We start from the raw sequence: 21,194 nt of genomic DNA, 5'->3' as shown, positions 1-21,194 counted from the left end.
ACTTAAAGCAAAAAAAAAGGTCCTAATTTACGACCGGCAAGTTGTCCTACATTGACAGGGTCGGTGGGGTTACGGCAAACAAGAATATTTTTTAAGGATGGCCTTATTTAGTATTAATACTGCTAAAATTGGGTATCGGTTAATTATTGGGTATCGGTGGAGGTCGGAAACAGATTAATCGGGTATCCATTATTTCCTTTGGGATAATTACATTCGCTCTTCGACCTTTTCGCATTTCGACCGGTTTTAAGGAACGGATGAAGGTCGATAAGCGGGGTACCGCTGTATAAGGTAGTAGGCTAGTAGAAGAAAATGGTATGGCTTCCACCAGAGTTTGTGGTTTACCGGGGTTTGTACTGGCTTCTGTGAAAGGCCTCTGTGATGGGAAACCTCGTCGATTCCTTGCAAGAACCTTCTTGCTTTTGTCATCAGTGTTTCTGGCCTTCGTAAAACTGGACATCTACCCGGATAAGACCCAAAAATACCCCAAAATATGTTGCTCGATGAGTTGTGTAGGGTTGTAATGCTGAGTATCACTGAGTTATCATACTTAATGAAGGTAAAGTAGGTGAAAGTTTCATATAAATTACAATAAGCAAAGAGATTGATTTTCTGCCTGCCTTCTTTTACTGAGTGGTCTGTATCATCATTTATGTGAAACCCCCCAATTCAGATATACTGTACGCCTAGCTTTGATTTAAGTTTGATCAGAGACTTTATACTATATATTAAATAATATAAATATATCACTGTACAGTACAGACCAAAAGTTTGGACACACCTTCCAAAAGTTTGGACACACCACCTTTTCAACAGGACAATGACCCCAAATACACCTCCCGGCTGTGTAAGGGCTATTTGACCATGAAGGAGAGTGATGTGGTGCTGCACCAGATGACCCGGCCTCCACAGTCACCGGACCTGAACCCCGATCGAGATGGTTTGGGGTGAGCTGGACCTCAGAGTGAAGGCAAAAGGGCCAACAAGTGCTAAGCATCTCTGGGAACTCCTTCAAGACTGTTGGAAGACCATTTCAGGTGACGACCTCTTGAAGCTCATCGAGAGAATGCCAAGAGTGTGCAAAGCAGTAATCAGAGCAAAAGGTGGCGACTTTGAAGAACCTAGAATATGACATATTTTCAGTCGTTTCACACTTTTTTGTTATGTACGTATATAATTCCACACGTGTTCATTCATAGTTTTTATGCCTTCAGTGTGAATCTATAGTCATGAAAATAAAGAAAACTCTTTGAATGAGAAGGGGTGTCCAAACTTTTGGTCGGTACTGTATATGTTTAAAATGTCTGCTTATGCACATTAGGCTGTGTTGTTTATCTGAACTATTGTTTCTTAAGATCCAGTACACCCACAGAGACACAGCGCTCGTGGTAATACTCGTCTGTTTTTGTCGAGCACTTCCTGTCTTCCATCAGTCACCTCAGGCTGTAGAAACTCCTCCATCACAACATGTCAATTTTTAATAAAACGGCCCTTGTGTTGAACTTTCCCTTTGTTCCCTCAGGCGTTCAGGGCTGTGTGGAGCAGTCCAGTGTGTTATCGATGTTATTATACACACTCCAGTGTGTTATTGATAGTATTCTTTATGGCAACAATAAATGGACTGAACCACAGTGTATTATTGACATGTTTATTGCTGCGTATTACTACAGCCATCATTCTACTGTTATCTCTGTTATGACGGAGTAGCTGTGCCAGTAAAACCACACCACAGTGAACACATTAATATTCCATAAGCACAGATTTGGAATCCGTTCGGTTCTCCAACTTGTTCAGCATTCGCTAAATCCCAGGGGTTTCGTTACCACGACGTAAAGTGGGCGTGTTTCTGGAGGTCTTGGAAAAACGCCCTCTTTAAAAAAAACAGAGCATAGCTACGATGGATAATGAAGGACAAAACAGTCACACAGGGAGATTTTCTATTTTACATCTATTATAATTTATTATCTTACAGTTAAGCTATTTTAGAAAACAAATAAACAACCATAAACTACGGTTAGGGTTAGGGTTAGGGTTAGATTATCAAATAGGCATCCCCACCTATCAAATAAGTGCATCCCCACCTTGTTCACTGAGTCTGGTTCCTCATTTTGGTTGGTGTTTTATACTAATTCCTGTTCTGCAGTTTGCTTCAAATCCACTTTGATGGTCCAAACCTGGAATTCAGTGAGAGGTTCATTTTGTATGTTTTAATATAGTTCTGAGGGGCACGGGGGCTTAGTGGTTAGCATGTTCGCCTCACACCTCCAGAGTTGGGGGTTCGATTCCCACCTCCACCTTGTGTGTGTGTGGAGTTTGCATGTTCTCCCCGTGCCTCGGGGGTTTCCTCCGGGTACTCCTGTTTCCTCCCCCGGTCCAAAGACATGCATGGTAGGTTGATTGGCATCTCTGGAAAATTGTCCGTAGTGTGTGAGTGTGTGAGTGAATGAGAGTGTGTGTGTGTGTGAGTGAATGAGAGTGTGTGTGTGCCCTGTGATGGGTTGGCACTCCGTCTAGGGTGTATCCTGCCTCGATGCCCGATGACGCCTGAGATAGGCACAGGCTCCCCGTGACCCGAGAGTTCGGATAAGCGGTAGAAAATGAATGAATGAATGAATGAATAAATGAATGAATATTACAGTTCTACTTCTCAGTCACTGGTTCACTGGAGGTCTCTACTTCACTAGATAGGACAGAACCACCTACTAAACTACTGAACCAGACTCAACAGTGTTCCTCTTTGGTCAATGGTTAAAGCTGGTAAAACAATAAACTGGTGAAAAAAATGGGCTTTGGGATTCTAACAGTTTATGTGGAACTTTAAAGTTATACAAAACACTGATGCCACCGTGTCATCACTTTCGGGGACATTTTTCTAGACCCTATCAGGGCTTCACACACACTATGTAGTGCGATATCATTCCGAACGAAATCACAGCCCCGAGCACGTAAGCACATACTGAGGAAAAAATTGTAATAAAAAAAAATAATAATATCCCTAGAATAATGTGTACTTACAGTATAACACAGTCCTGATCTAATTAAAGATGCGAGCAGAGTCACACGGGAGCTTAAGGAGACTGACAATGTGGTGTTTTTTGTGTTTGTGTTGATATTTTCCGTGACCTTAAGTGGAGTTTAGTGCAGAATAAATACAGTGACATGGAGACTCTGAGTGACACAGAGAAAGACAGACTGAGAGAAAGACAAAGAGACGAGGTAAATAGAAGCATTGTACAGTAGTGCACCAGTTGCATCCCTGATCAGATCTGCTGCACACACACACACACACACACACACACACACACACACACACACACACACTACCAGTGTATCTATGAGTGTGTGGCTCCAGCCTTCCCTATATTCTTCACTCACTTTCTTTATCTGTCTGTCTGTTCTCTTCTATCCCTCGTTATATCTCACCATTTCCCTCATTTGTCTCTCCATCTTGACCTGCTCCCTGTCTTTCCCTTTTTCCCTGTCTCTCTGTCTCCAGCTTTCTTTCTATCTGTTTCTTGTCTCCCATCTTCTCTTACCTTAAATGTGTCGATGAAGTCTCATCTGTCTCTCTTTGTGGCTCACTCTCTCCCTCCTCTTGTCTCTCCTTATCTGTTTGTTTCTGGGTGATTTTCTGTCTGATATCCATCTTTTCCAGAAATCTGAAAACTTTTATTCATTCATTCATCTTCTACCGCTATCTCAGGCGTCATCGGGCATCGAGGCAGGATACACCCTGGACGGAGCACCAACCAATCACAGGGCACACACACACTCTCATTCACTCACACACTCCGGACAATTTTCCAGAGATGCCAATCAACCTACCATGCATGTCTTTGGACCGGGGAGGAAACCGGAGTACCCGGAGGAAACCCCCGAGGCACGGGGAGAAAATGCAAACTCCACACACACAAGGCGGAGGCGGGAATCGAACCCCCAACCCTGGAGGTGTGAGGCAAACGTGCTAACCACTAAGCCGCCGTGTCCCCTGAAAACTTTTAATTTTTAATTTTTTACATTTAATTTAAAAATCAATTTAGGAGCAAGTTAAAGTCATCAGAAACTAGAAATCAATATTATAGTCACTCTCGCCCCCCCAGACCCCATGTTTCCAGCATTTTCAACACTCTGTACACTCTGTAATCCTAACATCAGTATTTGCAGTGGTTATATGTATGTATGTGTGTGTGTATACGTGTGTATGTGTTGAATAATTGGACATGTATACAGCAGTAACACTCACTTTACCCTTCTCCAAATGTTTGTCTGAAAGCCCTTGCATTGTAAAGGTGATGTGTTTAATTATTTGTGCACAGCATTGGTCTCCTGGGTTTGCTGCTGTTTTGTAATCCAGGGTTAGTCTGAAAGTCTTACAAATGAGGAGCACGGAGCAAACAGGGAACAATATGTCTCACTTGGAAACAGTGTGATTCAAACCATTAGAGATTTGAAAGTTTTATGAGCTGTTATTTACAAAAAAAAAAAAAAAGGCTCAAAGAACAGACACACACACACACACACATACACACACACACACACTCAGTGCTAAATCTGTCTCCTCTGTATAATCCATTTATCCTTTCGTATTTCCTTCTCTTTTTGTTTTGGTGTCTGTTCTGTCTCTAAGTGAATACACCTTAACACCGAGGCCGCATATGAACCCGGGCTTGTTATAAACAGCTCTTCTCCACCCGTCTCTCACCGTCCTTACTCTGCTCTGGGGTGAGAAAACAGCAGGTTCTCTGATGGATGGATCCTAAATTTGGTGAAGGTGACTCACATCGAAAGGCTCCAATCACAGAAACGGTACAAAATATTCCATATTTGAAGGGCAGCATGTACATGTGAACTGACAGAGGCACAGTCACCCCAGAATGCCTCCTCCCCTCACCGACTCTAAAATGCTCTAAAGTCAGTCACATCTCGACAACTCTGCAGCTTCCTTAATGTTAGAGTACTTGTAAAGCTGGTAAACTAGTTAAATCTAGAGGAGCTATAGATGCTCTATATTCCAAATCCTATTATTTTTATATAATACGATAACCCTAATTCCTATATTATATTCCTATATAGTCCCTAAATCCGTATATTCCCATGGCTCGATATTGCTTTATTTCCAATAACCATCCTAACCCCCCACCCCCCCCCCCCCCAATGATTGTGTTCCCTCGGCTTAATATTTTCAAAGTCCTATAATCCCAGTCTTTAACATTCCTTTACATGTTTATAGATCCCATGTGGTTATTCTCCCAGATCATTAGATCCCTTAGGAATCTATGAAAGTCTATTTATTCCCAGGACTGTATGTTTCCAAGACCATATGTTCTTCATGGTCTGTATTCTCAATTTGCTTTGCTACTAATAACGTTGTTCTCAGAGCCCCATGTTCTGATGGCATTACATCCCCAATTCCTGAATGCTCAGTCTTCCCAGAGCTTTACCTTATACATTATTATACTTATACTTATTCCCAAGATGGCGGCATGGCAGTGGCATGCGGCGGCCACTCCGGATTCAATACGGTGCCATTTAAAGGTTTTATTTACGTTTTATAGCCAGTACATGGACATCAGAGACAGCGGCAAAGGAACTAATAAAATACAGATATCATGCAACAACCAACCTGCACGATCATGTATTGGAAAGGCTTCGTGACCTCGGCTTGCTGCGGAGAGACCAGGCCTCCGGGCCTCGGTGTCGCCTGATACCGGAGACCAGGATAGGGGACGCCAAAAGCGGTGCGCAAGGAAGCGGAAGCGGGTTAGCGGGAAAGTTTCCGTGCTATAGGCTAAAAACAAACCCTAGCTGGCCGGCTCTCCCGTCCATCCTACTCTCCAATGTTTGCTCCCTGGACAATGAACTGGACTACATCCTACTCGAACGCACTACACGGTGAGAGTTTAATAACTGTTTGTTTTCACAGAGACATGGCTCAGCGACAGAGTTCCGGAAGCCGCCATTCAGCTGGACGGGCTAACTTCATTTAGAGCTGACAGAAATGCAGTTCTGTGAGCGGTAAGACTCGCGGTGGTGGTGTGTGTTTACATCAAACTGAATGGTGTAAGAACTCTGTGCTTGTTTCTAATTACTGCTCATTGCTAGTGGAGTTTGTGACTGTTAGATGCAGGGAATTTTTTTCCACGTGAATTCACCACTGTTTACATTGTCGGAGTGTACATTCACGGGGGGTTAAGGTGGCTTAGTGGTTAGCACGTTTGCCTCACACCTACAGGGTTGGGGTTCGATTCCCGCCTCCGCCTTGTGTGTGTGGAGTTTGTATGTTCTCCCCGTTTCCTCCGGGTACTCCGGTCCAAAGACATGCATGGTATGTAGATTGGCATCTCTGGAAAATTGTCTGTAGTGTGTGAGTGTGTGAGTGAATGAGAGTGTGTGTGCCCTGTGATGGGTTGGCACTCGTCCAGGGTGTATCCTGCCTCGATGCCTGATGACGCCTGAGATAGACACAGGCTCCCCGTGACCCGAGAAGTTCGGATAAGCGGTAGAAAATGAATGAGTGAGTGAGAGAGAGTGTACATTCATACCCCAGTGCTAATGCTAAAGAGGTGCTAAGTGAGCTATACGGAGTTATTAGCGATCTGCAGAATGTTCACCCCGACGGACTGTTTATCATAGCTGGAGATTTCAACCATGCAAATCTCAAGTCAGTGCTCCATAAATTCCATCAGCATGTGGACTTTGCTACGAGAGGTGTGAACACACTGGATCTTGTACACACTGGAGTACACGGCATCAGTGACCAGCCACATCGGCAAGTGCATTAATGATGTGACCATCACCATCACCACACGCTCCAACCAGAAGCCGAGGATGATTGCTAAAGTACGTGCACTGCTGAAGACTATGTAGAGACCTAGACTTCAGAACAGGGGACAGGGCAGTCCTAAGAACAGTAAGGGCCAAACTGTCCCGAGCCATCAGAGAGGCAAAGTATACACATGCCCAGACAATCCACAGCCACTTCCAGAACAGTGGGGACACCCGGTGCATGTGGCAGGGCATCACGAACGACAAGACGCCTCCCTCCCAGATGTGCTGAATGACTTCTACGCTCAGTTTGAGGTGCAGAACAACGTAACTGCAAGGAAGACCATCCCTCCCCCTGATGACCAGGTCCTCTAATGCAGAGTTAACCCACGGAAGGCTGCTGGATCAGACAATATTCCTGGCAGGGTGCTCAGGGAATGCGCAGAACAGCTAGCAGATGTCTTCACTGACATCTTCAACATTTCCCTGAGCAGCATTCTTGTTCCTACGTGCCTCAAGGCAACACCATTGTCCCCGTCCCAAAGAGATCTACAGTGTCCTGCCTCAATGACTATCGTCCTGTCGCACTCACACCTATCGTTATGAAGTGCTTCGAGAAGCTCGTCATGAGGCACATCAAGACCCAGTTACCACCCTTACTGGACCCCCTACAGTTCGTATCGTCCAAAACGCTCCAGGGACAATGCCATTGCCACGACCCTTTATTTAGCCCTCACCCACCTGGAAAATAAAGACACTTTGTATTGAATGCTGAACTAAAGTCTATGAACTTTAGATCATCAGGAGCACCAAATTTCTTGATCTAGCTGAGAACTTCACATGGTTCACTCCAAACCAGCTCCATCACCAAGAAAGCCCAGCAGCGTCTCTACTTCTTATGAAGGCTGAGTAAGGCACATCTCCCTTCCCCCATCCTGCAGCTGCATCACTGCCTTTTTGGGAACTGCACCATCTCGGATCACAAGACACCGCAGCGGATAGTGAGGACAGCTGAGAACAACATTGGAGTCTCACTTCCCTTTAGTATGGAGACTTACAGCATTTCAGTCGATTGATTGTTGTTTTGCATAACCCTATACAATAACAATAGCACCAGGTTGTACTTTAGGTGGCTTGGACAACGCCCCTTTTCCACCGAGGCAGTTTGAGTGCTGGTTCGGAGCCTAATTTAGAACCAGTTCTTTCTGTTTCGACCGCTGAAAAGTGGTTCTTAAGTAGCACCAAAACGTTGCTGGTCTAGACTTAAGAACCGCTTGCGTCATGAGCTGTGGGCGGGGCTACTGTTAACACGTTTGATAATGTACCTTAAGTATACTAATGTGGGGGGCACGGTGGCTTAGTGGGTAGCACATTCGCCTCACACCTCCAGGGTCGGGGTTCAATTTTTCGATTACTTTGCGATATGATACATTATCAGCACACATGATAGTAGGTAGCTACATGCTAAGGCAAAATTCTTTTCTGTGTTAGCGATAAAATAACGTTATGTACTTTATCGATTACAACCTCCGTTTATACAGATTACACGGAGCCGCACGTACACGTTTTATTCGCTGCGTTTGGATGTTAATGTAGGTTCACAAAGCCATGAGCATTAACAGTAAAGCAACATCCGCCATTGTTGTTGAGTTTGTGTTTGTCGCTGCTGCGCTAACGTTGCTGGGACAAGTGACACGTATACAGTGACGTCACACGCGGTGCTGTGATGCTCTCTAGCCAGTGGAAAGGCAAACCGGTTCTTAGAAGGTTCGCCAGTGGAACCAACTTTGAACCAGCACCAGCATTAGCTCTGAACCAGCACCCGGTTCTTTCCGGTGGAAAAGTGGCATAAGTCCTCTGTCTTTGTTTTTTGTGGCATCATGATCCTGGAGAAACGTTGTCTCATTTCACTGTGCACTGCAACAGCTATATATGGTTAAAATGACAATAAAAGCTTCTTGACTTTCTTGACTTAGACATTGCTGAATATTACCTATGCCTGTGCCCAGAAATCAATGTTTCCAAGGCTCTCTGTCACCAATACCAGTAATCCAAAGGCTCTGGATTTTCAAGGCTCTATATCTCAAATAGACATATTCCCACAGGTCAAGACTGCCTATTCCCAGTGTCTGTGTTCCCAGACATTATATTCTCTATACCTCCTGTGTCAGGGCTCAGAATTTCCAGCTCAGCATATGTTCCCTAGGCTTTGTATTCCCAGTTATTGCATTTTCAGACATCTATGTTCCTAAGGTTCTATAGTTTCAAGGCTTGAGTTTGCAGGGATCTAAATTCAAAAGGATCTGTATTCCAGTACCTGTATTTCCAGGGTTCAATATTCCCAACATGTGTGTTCCCAAGTCTTTATGTTTCAAAGGCTCTATGTTCCCAAAACACTATATTCCTGTGTTTATGTTTCCAAGGGTTTTGTCTTCCCACAGCTGTATATCCCCAAGATTCGCGTTCACAGTGGTCTTCCTAAAAATCTATATTGTCACATCCTCTACTCAGATGTATTTTCCTTAATGCTTTATAGCACTAATATGCATGTTTCCAAAGGTCCATTTTCCAAAGGGGCTTTTTTCTCTCCAAGGATCTACAGTCCCAAGGCCATACATTCCAGGAGAACATTCCATTACTCTCTCATTTTCTCATTTTCTACCGCTTATCCGAACTTCTTGGGTCACGGGGAGCCTGTGCCTATCTCAGGCGTCATCGGGCATCGAGGCAGGATACACCCTGGACGGAGTGCCAACCCATCACAGGGCACACACACTCTCGTGTCTTTGGACCGGGGGAGGAAACCGGAGTACCCGGAGGAAACCCCCGAGGCACGGGGAGAACATGCAAACTCCACACACACAAGGTGGAGGCAGGAATCGAACCCAGACTGTGAGGCGAACGTGCTACCCACTAAGCCACCGTGCTTCCATTACTACTTGGTTTAATTATTTTTGTTAACAAAGTTCATATAGTATATATATATATATATATATATATATATATATATATATATCTATATATATATATATATATATATATGACATGTATGTGAGCGTGAGGTTCACACACATCAAATTTATATTTGTGCAAAGTATTCTTTTTGAATATCTATCAAGTTTGCTTATGTCAGCAGGCTAATTATTATTAGCATCAATGACTATGATTGTATCTTAGAAATCAGGTCAGGTTAGCTAATGAACGTTAGCTGACAAATGATTTATTCCAGTATTTTGAGTCGATGACATGGTAATATTTTTGCATGAATAAAGTAAAATAATTCCATCAAGTCATAAGGACACAGCATTTTCTATGCCTGATTTAGAGTTTTACCCTTTGAACATGACATAACGATCTCCTGCGTGCTTTCTGTGTAATGACCCAACGAGCAGCAGGTCATGAGGTTGATTATCACACACCCTCTATCTCCAAGGTGGAATAAATTCTCAGCTGGAGCCATGAAAGTAATGTCGAGCAGGAGAGAAGGCAACAAACCATTTCAGGACTGCATTCGTAGAATAGAATCTATATGGGACCATAAATTACTACGTCAGTCCATATGGGACACTGATGTAAATCGTGTGTAAAACCATGATGTGTTGTGTACAATATGTCTCAGTGATGAAGACGTCAGTAATTTCACCTGCAGGTGAAATACATTGTAAGACATTTACCCAACACAGTGTGATATTAGCATATCATTTGAAGTGAAGTGAAGTGAAGTGACATGACGTACGGCTAACTACGGTGACCCATACTCAGAATTTGTTCTCTGCATTTAACCCATCCAAAGCACACACACACAGAAGTGAGAACACACACAGCAGTGAACACACACACACACACATCGTGAACACACACCCGGAGCAGTGGGCAGCCATCTATGCTGCGGCGCCCGGGGAGCAGTTGGGGGGGTTCGGTGCCTTGCTCAAGGGCACCCCAGTCGTGGCCGGCCCGAGACTCGAACCCACAACCTTTGGGTTACAAGTCAGACTCTCTAACCATTAGGCCACGACTGCCCCATTATTTAATATTTAAGATATTTGCGGAAATGTTAACTAAAATCATCTGTAATTCTGTACGCTGTAGAAAAAATTATAAATACTTTTTATTAGTACAGTGGGGGGGCACAGTGGCTTAGTGGTTAGCACGTTCGCCTCACACCTCCAGCTTTGGGGGTTCGATTCCCGCCTCCGCCTTGTGTGTGTGGAGTTTGCATGTTCTCCCCGTGCCTCGGGGGTTTCCTCCGGGTACTCCGGTTTCCATAGTGCGTGAGTGTGTGAGTGAATGAGAGTGTGTGTGTGTGCCCTGTGATGGGTTGGCACTCCATCCAGGGTGTATCCTGCCTCGATGCCCGATGACGCCTGAGATAGGCACAGGCTCCCCGTGACCCGAGAAGTTCGGATAAGCGGTAGAAAATGAATGAATGAATGAATATTAGTATAGTGAAGACCTGAGGACACCATGGTGACAATAATAGTGGTATTAATGTCAAGAATGGCAAGTGTAGATCCAAATGCAAGACACAGACCAGATTTCAAATAAAGAGTCTTTAATACAAGCTGGCATAAAACAGTGGAGGCACAGTTCGATATAACAGACAGACCAATAGCCCAAAACATGGGCAGAAGGAGCAATGCAGAGCAGGTAGGAATCAATGCAGGAATCAAAAACAGTCCAATAATCCTCAGCACAGGCAGACTGAGCAACGCAGGGCAGGCGTCAAACAAGTTCAGAAGCTTCCAGTAATACAAAAAACAGGCAAACAGGGCAATGTAGAGCGGGCAGAAAACAGGGAGATAAACAGCCCAAAAATCCAAAACCGAAATCTGAGCAATAAAGAGCAGGTAGGAAACTGGAAACTAGTAAACAGGCAGGGTCAAACCAAGCAGAAGTATCGCAGGGCAGGTCGAATCCTAGACCAGGAACAGCCAGAGACAAAACCAGGCAGAGCAGGAACAATGGAGGGATGACTTAACAGGAGACATTTAAGGGCAGATGGAATGATGAGGCTACTCAGAGAAATGTGAAAGATATTACTGAAGCTGGTCCGATTATTCCCAGAGCAGTCTGTCAGGAATGCTGAATGGTACTGCAGCCTTCTGTTGCCTGAGTTTTCCTCACATCAGCCATGGTAAGACAAAGCACCTGGTCATTGCGAGGAGGGCTGGTCTTCCTTGTTGTTTGGAAATATAACCAAGAGTAGAATAATAATAGTAGGGGGGGCACGGTGGCTTAGTGGTTAGCACGTTCGCCTCACACCTCCAGGGTCGGGGTTCGAATCCCGCCTCCGCCTTTGCATGTTCTCCCTGTGCCTCGGGGGTTTCCTCCTGGTACTCCGGTTTCCTCCCCCGGTCCAAAGACATGCATGGTAGGTTGATTGGCATCTCTGGAAAATTGTCCGTAGTGTGTGTGTGTGTGAGTGAATGAGAGTGTGTGTGTGCCCTGTGATGGGTTGGCACTCCGTCCAGGGTGTATCCTGCCTCGATGCCCGATGACGCCTGAGATAGGCACAGGCTCCCCGTGACCCGAGAAGTTCGGATAAGCGGTAAAAAATGAGCAAGAGAGAATAACTTAGTGCATTTAGAAGGGATGTATCACTGTCAGGTGTGTCGGCAGGTGTGACAAGTTGTCCTGTAGTTAGTGATGGTCTGGATGCTCGCCACATAGCTGAGTGTTGCTTCTGTTCTCAAAGTGGCCATGATTCTCAAGGTGTATACATGCTTTGCTTCTCTAATGGCCAGGGACAGTTTGGCCATTTCTGATCTTAGCACAGGAACAGGCATCTTCGCAGCCACTCACAGCTTCTGGTTAGAGTGTGTGGTGGTGGTCTTGCAGACCATCATGCCATCGATCCACTTGCAGTAGAGCTGGTCACTGATGCCATCTATTCCACCAATTTGGTGAAGCCACCATCGGTTGTGCGTTTGAAACAGTCCTGAAGATCAGAGGTTCTCTTGCTGGCCGGGTTTTCTCCTGCATTAAAACGGAGCATCTGATGATGATAGAGGTCTGTGTGTTGGAATTAACATAACAGAGATGTGGTCTGAGTAGCCAGTGTGGGCCAGGACTCACAAGATGATACAAGCTTGGGATGTTTGTGTAAATGTGTTTGTGATGTTTGCATCGGCAATGTGTGTGTTTGTGTGTTTACGCATGTCAAACATCTTAATCACACCAAAGAGAGTGCGAGAGTGCTGCATTACTATAATGGCATTTCTGAACAGGGTACACACTGTGTGTATGTGTGTGTGTGTGTGTGTGTGTGTGTGTGTGTGTGTGTGTGTGTGTATGTGATTGTGTGTTAAATTGCACTTGTCAGCTCTTAACAAATCTGTTTTTACTCTATTATACAACACCTGAAAGGAGAACAGTGAGTGGTGTGTGAGGTGTGTGTGGTGTGTGTGTGTGGTGTGTGTGGTGTGTGTCGTGTGTGTGGTCACACTCTCCTGACCTTCACCGCTCTTCCACCAAGCAGCACTTTTACTCAGCGCACAGGAACAACACAGACTTTAGAAAAATGTGTTTAATTCTGCATGAGAATGAGAGAGAGAGAGAGAGAGAGAGAGAGAGAGAGAGAGAGAGAGTGTAAAAGCACAGACAACAACCTAGGTGCATAAGTATGCACACCCCTTTACCAAATACTTTGCTTTACAAGCTTGTTGCTTGTAATTCAGCTCTCAGTGTTTTTAGTTCTGAGTATAACAACTCAGCACATCTTCATTTGTTAATTTTATTCCACTCTTCCATGCAGAACTACTTCGGATCTATAATATAGTCCGGGCATCTCCTGTACGCAGCCCTCGTTAAGTCTTTCCACAGGTATTTAATAGATCTAGACTCCAACTGAGCCATTCCAAAAACACCAACCTTCTAAAGCTGTTCGCTTGCAGACTGGGATTTGTGCTTTGTGTTGTTATTTTGCTGAACTGTGAAGTTTTTAGTCATCTTAAGCTGCCTAACAGAGACCTAGAGGTTTTGTGCAAGAACAGATTAGTGTTTGGAGCGATACATAGTTCCCTCCATATTGGCAGAACCATCGCGTGATGCTGCCACCACCATGCTTCACCCTAGGCATGCTGTTCTTTCTGGCGTATCTTTTATGTATAAACAGTTCTACCTTGGTCTCAGAGGACGAGAATGCCTTTTGCAGCATGGCTTGGGAGTTTGTGGGCTTTTTCTTGTTTCTCTCTAGCTGCTATACCCTATAGGTCATCGTGAACGCGTGCGAGATCATCACATGTAGAAATGAGTACTTTTTCTGCAGCTCCTGTAATGCTGTTGGTGGTCTCCTGGCAGCCTCCCTGTTTTCTTCTTGTCTTTTTGTCAATTTCAGAGCGACGTCCTGTTCATGTCGATGCCTCATTTTATCCACTTTGTTGATGAGGGCTTTCACAATCTTCTATGGTTTCATGGTCACTTAACATGAAATTTTTTTGCCCCTCTTTTACTTGAACAGTGAAATCCTGTCCAGGCTTTAAAACTATTCTGACCATGACTTTTGCAGTGAGAAACCAAAAAGAGGTCAGAGACGTGGATCGTCGTTTGGGGTTAATCCGACTCACTGTTGCCTCTTTTCCCCCGGAAAGAACCGGGTGCTGGTTCAGAGCTAGCGCTAGTGCTGGTTCAAAGTTGGTTCCACTGGCGAATCTTCTAAGAACCGGTTTGCCTTTCCACCGGCTAGAGAGCATCACAGCGTCGAGTGTGACGTCACTGTATACGTGTCACGTGTCCCAGCGACGTTAGCGCAGCAGCGACAAACACAAACACGACAACAATGGCGGATGTTACTTTACTGTTAATACCCTTGCCTTTGCGAACCTACATCGGCATCCAAACGCGGCGAATAAAACGTGTACGTGTGGCTCCGTGTAATCTGTATAAACGGAGGTTGTAATCGATAAAGTACATAACGTTATTTTATCATTAACACAGAAAAAAGTTAGCCTTAGCATGTAGCTACCTACTATCATGTGTGCTGATAATGTATCATATCGCGGTAAAGTAAAAGTGTATTAAACATTAGTATACTTAAGGTACATTATCAAATGTGCTAACAGTAGCCCCGCCCACAGCCCCACCCCCAGCTACTGACGCAAGCGGTTAAGTCTAGACCAGCAATGTTTTGGTGCTACTTAAGAACCACTTTTCCTGGCTCAGAGCCGGTGCTTTGGCGGTCGAAACAGAAAGAACTGGTTCTAAATTAGGCTCCGAATCTGCACTCGAACTGCCTCGGTGGAAAAGGGGCATGTGTGATCGTGTGATCCAATAAGCTTTGGTTGTTCCAAACATCCTCATCATGTACAACACACAGGAGCTGTTTCATGAAGCTACTGTCAGGTTTGTTTAGACCGGATGGAGGCGTGGCTTAATGTAACTCCGATGCTGTTGGCTGTTGTATAAATAAATCACTCGAGTACTTCAACCTGCTCTGTGTTGCTTCTGTAAGGATCGACCCAACATTTGGTTCATGTTTTCTTACTGAACTCTATACACAATTGATTTGTCACTGTTCTCTCTCTTTCCCTTTCCTTTGTCTCTCTTCTCTCTCTTCTCTGCCCAGATGTTTGTGCTAAGCTCTGTGTGAGTGCCAGTGAATGAGATAAAGTAGGATGAATGCTAGCTAGTAGATGAACGTCTGGCACTCAGGTGCTTAATGTTCACTTAAGGCCAGCGGCATGATGACAGATCTCTCCTCCCCAGTGGGCTCATTAACACTGGAATAGAACAGATACAACACACACACACACCCACACACACATACACACAGCTGCTCGGTTATCGGCTATGCTACAAACAAACAGCTGCCACTAATCCCTATTTTGTGTGTTTGTGTGCATGTAAATTCTTAATTGCTGCTCTTGCACAAGTGTGTATGAACAGGAGAGAGAGAAAGTGTACAACATCAAGAGATGGACTGATGAGAGGAACCCAGAAAGGAAAGATGAGTATACAGATTTGATATATAACCATAAATGATCCGATAATGTTCTAATTACTTCTTAATTAAGGGGAAGTCGTGGCCTAATGGTAAGAGAGTCTGACTCCTAACCCTAAGGTTGTGGGTTCGAGTCTCGGGCTGGCAATACCACGACCGAGGTGCCCTTGAGCAAGGCACTGAACCCCCCCAATTGTTCCCCGGGCACCGCAGCATAAATGGCAGCCCACTGCTCCGGGTGTGTGTTCACGGTGTGTGTGTTTTCACTGCTGTGTGTGTGTGTGCACTTTGGATGGGTTAAATACAGAGAACAAATTCTAGTATGAGTATGGGTCACCGTACTTAGCCGTACGTCACGTACACTATCACTTTCTTTATATTCAATATGCAGAAAAAACCCAGAACTGATTCATAGCACGCTGCAGAACGCAAACTCATCACCGCACATTATGCACTAAAGTCTACCTCTCTACAGTTTTCCAGATAATCATGATATCATCTCATGTATAAAGCTATAATTTTCATGCTGCCTACGGTATGTACTCAACGTCTTATTTTTATCCTCTCTGACATTTGAACATAAACATAAAAGCTTTCAGGGTTGCTGTACTCACTGTATGCATGTTCATCAGAAAGTGCAGATACATTCTTTTATTCCTCTGAATGACTTCACTGAAGAAGAATAGTCACTAAATATCTATGTAAATTCTCCGGGATACAGTTTTATAACGGGACAAAACCATGTGTGTGTGTGTGTGTGTGTGTGTGTGTGTGTGTGGTACTCAGTTGCTTTTAGTTTGTGTCTTATTAATAATGTATGTGCCTACTTTATTGTGAGGGTAATGAGGTGTGTGTAACGGTCAGGCCATTTTGGCAAATTAAAGAGATCTCAAGAGTCTCGAGTTTACTCCCAGTGAAGACGGATGAAACCGTATCACACACCTCACCCAATGAATTTAACCATGCTGAGATGGAGAAAAGGATGAAGAAGACAAGGATCATGATAAGAGATAAGGATCTACACGCATAGGTTTGCATCAAGGATCTACGATTCCTCATTTTCTATAATCTCCACATCACCTCTTCAGCTCAGGCTTAGCCGCTGCAGCCGCACTTTTCCTTTTCGTTATCTTTGCTCACGTTTCTCCATCAGATCTTGTATCACCGCTTGACTGAACCCACCATTTCTCAGGGTCTCTGCCTGTCTTCGTACGACGTTTTCCTCTTCCTGAAATACCTAAACTAGTGCTGTTTATTTATACATTCAAAACACTATATTCCCACTTAAGAGTTTTTAGATCGATGCGTTTTTAGTTTGTGTTCTAGTGAACCAGACACTGATGGAGACTTCGCTACATGGCTATGGATAAAGGCACTGACCCATCAGAATCAGAATCAGAATCAAATTTATTGGCCAAGGAATTCGGTTCCAGCTGTTTGTGACTCTCAGACATAAATAACACTATACTATACAAGCAGTGGCGGAACTAGAGCTTTATACAAGGCATCTTTAGGGAGTAAAAATATGACACATAGATATAATACATTTAAGCGTCAAATACATTCATTCATTCATTCATTCATCTTCTACCGCTTATCCGAACTTCTCGGGTCACGGGGAGCCTGTGCCTATCTCAGGCGTCATCGGGCATCGAGGCAGGATACACCCTGGACGGAATGCCAACCCATCACAGGACACACACACACTCTCATTCACTCACACACACACACTACGGACAATTTACCAGAGATGCCAATCAACCTACCATGCATGTCTTTGGACCGGGGGAGGAAACCGGAGTACCCGGAGGAAACCCCCGAGGCACGGGGAGAACATGCAAACTCCACACACACAAGGCGGAGGCGGGAATCGAACCCACAACCCTGGAGGTGTGACGCGAACGTGCTAAACACTAAGCCACCGTGTCCCCGCATCAAATACAGATTATTTTTATTCAAACTCGACTTTAAATACAAATTCCACTATAATAATTGCACTATAAAATCAACTGTCAGCATAAATGACTACTTTAATCATGGGTAGCCCTACTGTGCAGTAAGTAACTTAGCTACCTGTAATTTTTTTCACAGGCGGTCTGAAATTGCAGTAATCTAGTAACATTACCAGATTCATAGTTTAATAACAACATTAAACACAGACAGCTGTTAAACTAGTTACCTCATATTAGCTAAACACTTAAAGACTTACACATAGACACTGCACTGTATACGTGTAGAACTAGCACAAATGTCTACGTTATGTTTATTATGGCTAAACTGGGGAAGGAACCGACCTCTCTTGTCTGATTAATCTGATAATAGCGTCTAACGGCGATTTATATAGCGACGTAACTTTGGAAATATTTTCCTGGAAAATTAAATCCTGGGATTAGTTTTATGTAGGGACGTGGGGGGTAAAGTAATTATTACCACAGCTTCTCTGTGATTTTAGTCCCGTCCGAGTGTGTCATCTCGGTAATCATTACGGACAATGTCAGTAAAGATTACGGAGACTTTTACCTTCTGTAAAAAGGGCCGGAAAAATGACCTCAGGTAATACTGATCCCGTCCGAATCGACCCGCTGTAAATATGTACGGTAAAATTCCGTCATTTCCTGTTTAAAAGTAGTTTTTGGCGCGTTTTGCAAGCATGGAGGCGCCATGTTGTCTGTTTGCGCACGTGATAACAGGAAGCAACGTCATACGCACATGACGACAAGGAGGTTACTGTGGTGCGTAAAGCGAGTTACCCCTCCCACTTCTGCTAGTTTTACTGACATGTCTCGTCCCGTGCGAATTGGCCAATTAATATTACAGACATCCTGAGGTAAAATCGCATTACTCCACGTCCCCACGTAAAACTAATCCAGTCCGAATAGTGCTTTAGACTGTTACAGTATTCTTCTCTACCTCTCAACTCTTTCTTGCCATTGATCGATGGATTTGAAATGTTGAGCGGCGCCGCGACCAAACGTCAAACAAAGACTTATTTTGATTGGTGAAACGAGATGCCAATCAGCACCAAACTTCCAAATGCTATCAAATAAAAATTTGGGGTGGCACCTGGGCTGGACGATCAGATGTCAGGGGTGTTCGGTGCCACCCCAGACACCCCTCTGGCTCCGCGACTGTATACAAGACAAGATAAAGACCTTAAATGTAAATGTAAATATAAAAAGACTCTCTAGACTTCAAATAACCTGTAGTACCATTAACATCCACTAGGAGCCATGAGACATTTTACTGCCACTATCACGATTTAGCAGGAATCTCTGCTCTCTGGGGGAAATGTTGAGTTTGCTGTCATTTTGTGACTTCTGCTCATTAGCGTGACATCGCCCTCTATGGAGCATAGCGTCAACTTGTATCAGATGTCGAGGCCGGAGCTTAACATTTGGACCGCTATGTGATACCAGCAGCAGTATCAATCCAGCAGAGTAAGGAGGAGAATACATGGTGTGGTGGTGTTCTTAATTAAAAAAGTCATCGACAAGGAGTTACTGCCCCAACGTACCTTGAAATGGAGAAAATGAAGCACCATGGTGAGATTTCCTCTTTGACTCAGCACGGATCAGGACGTCTCTTTGTATCTGCGGTTCTTATTTGACCTCATCAGATCCCTCGTTCAGAGAAACCACATCTGTCTGAGCATTTTCCCAAATTCATGGGGTGTAAAACGCTTCCAGGACGTCTGGCGTGATGACTGATGACTGCTCCCTCAGTGCGAATGTGTGTGTGTGTGTGTGTGTGTGTGTGTGTGTGTGTGTGTGTGTGTGTGTGTGTGTGTGTGTGTGTGTGTGTGTGTGTGTGTGTGTGTGTGTTGGGCGCTGGAGGCGATATGAGCTTGATTAGCAGCTATGTGTTTGTTTATACCAGCAGGTGGAGAGCAGAACAGTGTGAGGCCGGAGTGGTGGTGTATTCAGTTGGATGTGAGTGTGAGAATGTGTGAGAATGTGCGTGTGTGTGTGTGTGTGTGTGTGTGTGTGTGTGTGTGTGTGTGTGTGTGTGTGTGTGTGTGTGTGTGTGTGTGTGTGTGTGTGTTCTGGGATTACACATCATGTCTGACAGATTTCTTTACAGAGCCGAAGGTTTTGGCAGCAAGTGCACCCTGGAGGCAACATGCCTGATGAAGATGCTGTTATCTGAAGAGCTTTTAGAATTAAACTGAAGAGAGAGTCTGAAGGGCATCACCAGGAACAGAGGGTGAATCAAATATGTTACAATATACTGAAAAAATTCTTTTCTTTAAATATACATTTTATACTATACAGTATTTTTCTACAGGTTTTTTTTTAAGAACCCTAAGATAAGATGAACCTTGAAAAAGTGCACATTTGAAAGACTTTGAAAGAGAAACATTGAAGGAACTCAGGAACTCAGTGAAGAAACCCTGAGCAGGATTCCAGCTTTGGAGGAATCCAGAATTACTAAGTGGTGGGTCATTTGGGTGAAGCTGAAAGGCACTGAATTAAGGGTGCTTTCACACCTGCCGTGTTTAGTTCGGTTGAATCGTACCAGAGTTCCATCGCTCGTTCGGTGCGGTTCGTTTGGGCAGGTGAGAATGCAGCGATCGAACTCTGGTGACCACCTCCTTGAAGAGGTGGTCTCTGTACGCTTTCAGACGAACTCTGGTACGGTTTGTTTGTGGTGAGAACACGGTCCGAGATCGGATAGACCTGACTGCGAAAATATTGCACATTTTGGACTAAACCAGCTGCCGTAGTGGGTCGTCGGCGATATTTTCGGAAGATAAGCACGTCACAGTTTCGCAAAAGTAATGCTCGCCGCCTCCTGAAGTGTCTCGCGACCATAGTCCATGTGGTTGATTGGACATTGGGCTGGAATTAGGAGTGATGTGATGTGATAACGTGGAGGATTTTGTGAAACGGAGATTGTGGTGGAAGCAGATGGTGACCTGAAAGCTTCAGCAGAGAATATACTTGAGAAAAGTCCATCTCAGAGGAAGCTACCAGAGATGGAAGCACACTACTATAGAAGGAGACTACAGGAAAAAGAACAATACTGTCAAGGGGAGCAAGAGGGTGCATTTAAAGGGTACATTTGATGGGCACAGCTATAATTAGTAGTTGAGGTGGGGGGCATTTGGTATAAAACTCTCAGGAGGGAACTACTTGAGGAGAACATTGGTCTGATGTAGAAAAGAAGGATATGATTGAAGGACAGTTCCTGAAACAAGAAGGGAGCAGGTGCAAAGGGGAGAGTTTCCATCGGAAGTGCCCTTGGATATAAGGTAACAATGGAAGTGAGGAAGAGTAAATTATTACCTGTGAAGAGAACATGATAGAGGAAGCATCTCATCATGCCCCTTTTCCACCGAGGCAGTTTGAGTGCAGGTTCGGAGACTAATTTAGAACCAGTTCTTTCTGTTGCGACCGCCAAAGCACCGGCTCTGAAACAGGAAAAGTGGTTCTTAAGTAGCACCAAAACGTCGCTGGTCTAGACTTAAGAACTGCTTGCGTCAGGAGCTGTG

General features: G+C 44.4%; 1 long non-coding RNA gene across 2 annotated transcripts; it reads right to left on the bottom strand.

The window, feature by feature from the left end:
• Window positions 1–1,278: 1,278 nt before the first annotated feature.
• Window positions 1,279–17,074, bottom strand: LOC113651836. 2 transcript variants are annotated; one of them, XR_003442739.2, is made up of 3 exons: window positions 16,784–17,074; window positions 2,082–2,174; window positions 1,279–1,892 (listed from the first exon to the last, which is right to left on the bottom strand). It is a non-coding gene; the product is annotated as an uncharacterized LOC113651836 (long non-coding RNA). The 2 variants fall into 2 exon arrangements; XR_003442740.2 differs by having other exon boundaries at window positions 1,279–1,870.
• Window positions 17,075–21,194: the final 4,120 nt, after the last annotated feature.

Source organism: Tachysurus fulvidraco, chromosome 3 (assembly GCF_022655615.1).
Source record: "Tachysurus fulvidraco isolate hzauxx_2018 chromosome 3, HZAU_PFXX_2.0, whole genome shotgun sequence".
Taxonomy (NCBI): Eukaryota; Metazoa; Chordata; class Actinopteri; order Siluriformes; family Bagridae; genus Tachysurus; species Tachysurus fulvidraco.
Note: the sequence above shows the minus strand (reverse complement) of the source record. Positions and strands in the feature narration are given on the sequence as shown.